Raw genomic sequence first — 3,077 nt, forward strand, 5'->3', positions numbered from 1 at the left:
TCCCACTCTCTCTCTCTCTCTCTCTCTCTCTGTCTCTCTCTCTCTCTCTGTCTCTCTCTCTCTCTCTCTCTCTCTGTCTCTCTCTCTCTCCCCCCCCCCCCCCCCCCCCTCTCTCTCTCAAATTCAATTCAATTCAGAAAGCTTTATTGGCATGACAAAAAAATACATTTTGTATTCCCAAAGCATCAAAAAACAACATAGAAATTGATTTTGAACATTAAGTACACAAACATTATAATAATAGTTAAATAAAATAAAATAAAACATAATATTATAAGATTAATAAATAAAATAAGAAGGATTATAATGCCGAAATCATGTACATAAAACACAAAAACTAAAATAAACTAACACTGAACTTGGAATTTAACATTATATACATGTGTGTAGGTCTGATGGGGTGTTAGGCTGTGAGTGAGTGAGTGTGTGTGTGTGTGTGTGTGTGTGTGTGTGTGTGATTGGGTGTGTTAGGCTGTGAGTGTGTGTGTGTGTGTGTGTGTGATTGGGTGTGTTAGGCTGTGTGTGAGTGTGTGTGTGTGTGTGTGTGTGTGTGTGTGTGTGATTGGGTGTGTTAGGCTGTGAGTGTGTGTGTGTGTGTGATTGGGTGTGTTAGGCTGTGAGTGTGTGTGTGTGTGTGTGTGTGTGATTGGGTGTGTTAGGCTGTGAGTGAGTGTGTGTGTGTGATTGGGTGTGTTAGGCTGTGAGTGTGTGAGTGAGTGTGTGTGTGTGATTGGGTGTGTTAGGCTGTGAGTGTGTGTGTGTGTGTGTGTGTGTGTGTGTGTGTGTGTGTGTGTGTGTGATTGGGTGTGTTAGGCTGTCAGTGTGTGTGTGTGTGTGTGTGTGTGTGTGTGTGTGTGTGATTGGGTGTGTTAGGCTGTGAGTGAGTGTGTGTGTGTGATTGGGTGTGTTAGGCTGTGAGTGTGTGAGTGAGTGTGTGTGTGATTGGGTGTGTTAGGCTGTGAGTGTGTGTGTGTGTGTGTGTGTGTGATTGGGTGTGTTAGGCTGTGAGTGAGTGTGTGTGTGTGATTGGGTGTGTTAGGCTGTGAGTGTGTGAGTGAGTGTGTGTGTGTGATTGGGTGTGTTAGGCTGTGAGTGTGTGTGTGTGTGTGTGTGTGTGTGTGTGTGTGTGTGTGTGATTGGGTGTGTTAGGCTGTCAGTGTGTGTGTGTGTGTGTGTGTGATTGGGTGTGTTAGGCTGTGAGTGTGTGTGTGTGAGTGAGTGTGTGTGTGTGTGTGTGATTGGGTGTGTTAGGCTGTGAGTGTGTGTGTGTTCATTGGGTGTTTGCTGCTCTGCTCGTCCCTCAGGATGTGGAGAGATGCTACAAATCTTGCTGCTAAGTTGGAGCATTTGGCTTCTTCGCCAAGGATGAATCTAAGTTTTTGGGTTGGATTACAGGTGTTAAATTGGGGAAATATCTTATTCATTTTGGGGTAATATTGGTCTCTGATGTGTTGGTATTTGGGGCATTCTGTGAGGAAGTGCAGCTCGGTCTCCGGCACTCCCAGAATGCAGTGCGAGCAGAGTCTGTCCTCCCGGGAGAGCCAGGTCTGTCTGCGCCGGCCCGTCTCGATGGCCAGGCTGTGCTCGCTGAGTCTGTACATCGTCAGGGTTTTCCTGAGCTTCACATCATTCACTGTGCTCAGGTAGCTCGCAACAGTGTACTCTCGATTTAGTGCCGAATAACATTCCAGTTTGTGTTGGTTTTGAATGGTGTTTGTCCAATGGGTGATGTACTTGTGTTGTTCTGTGTTGATAATTTGTGCAGGCCGAATGTGTGTGAGTGTGTGTGTGTGCTGAGGCGAGCTGATCTCTGCAGGAGAGAGCTCAGTCAGTCTCAGCACCAGCTGGCACAGGGGACTCCTCGTTACGCTCAGCTCTTGGTGTTTCAGGGCTTTATAATGGTACGTGTTGGGATCGCTTGTTTTCAGGTGTTTCCAGAATTTGATGGCTCTTTTTTGGATGTTTAGGAGGAGAGGGTATTGGCCCAATTCTGCCCTGCATCCGTTGTTTGGTGTTTTTCTTTGGACTTTGAGTATTCTTTTACAGAAATCTAATTGTAGAGTTTCAATCGGATGTTTTTCCCAATTTAAAAAATCAAATTTTATAGAAGGACCCCACACTTCACTGCCATATAAAACAATTGGTTCAATTATTGATTTGAAAAGTTTGAGCCAAATTTGGATTGGGATGTCAATTTTGATTGATCGTTTTATGGCATAGAAAGCCCTCTGAGCTTTCTCTTTGAGTTCATTCACAGCCAAAGTAAAGTTACCAGTTGGAGTTATTTTCAGGCCGAGGTAGGTGTATGCTTTTGTGCTCTCAATGGTTCTGTGTGAGAGTGTGAATGTGTGTGTTGGTCCCTGAGATCTGGAGCGTTTCTGGAACATCATGACTCTAGTCTTCTGGAGGTTGACGGTCAGGGCCCAGGACTGACAGTAATCCTCCAGCAGATCCAGGCCGTCCTGAAGCCCTTGTTTAGTGGGCGACAGGAGGACCAGGTCGTCTGCGTAGAGTAGACACTTGATCTCTGTGTCGTGGAGAGTGAGACCTTGAAAGGGAGCATGTTCTAACATATTGGCCAATTGGTTGATGTAAATGTTGAAGAGGGTGGGGCTTAAACTGCATCCCTGTCTCACTCCGCGCCCCTGGGGGAAGAATTCGGTTCTTTGGTTTCCAATTTTGACAGCGCATTGGCTGGCTGTGTACATCGATTTGATCAAATCATAGAATTTCCCCCCTACTCCACTGTCGATAAGCTTTAGGTATAATCCTTCGTGCCAGATTGAATCAAATGCTTTCTTGAAATCAACGAAACAAGCAAAAATTTGTTCTTTGTTTTGATGTACATATTTGTCAATTAGTGTTTGTAATGTAAAAATGTGATCGGATGTGCGACATTTTGGAAGAAAGCCAATTTGGGATTTACTCAAGGCATTGTGCTTCATAAGGAAGTGTAAAAGTCTGGCGTTTAAGATGCTGCAGAGAACCTTCCCCAGGTTACTCTCTCTCTCTCTCTCTCTCTCTCTCGACACTAGGGGGCTCTGTGATTTCTGTCTGTTGTTCTCCCGTCCTCCCGG

Source organism: Carassius carassius, chromosome 18 (assembly GCF_963082965.1).
Source record: "Carassius carassius chromosome 18, fCarCar2.1, whole genome shotgun sequence".
NCBI lineage: Eukaryota > Metazoa > Chordata > Actinopteri > Cypriniformes > Cyprinidae > Carassius > Carassius carassius.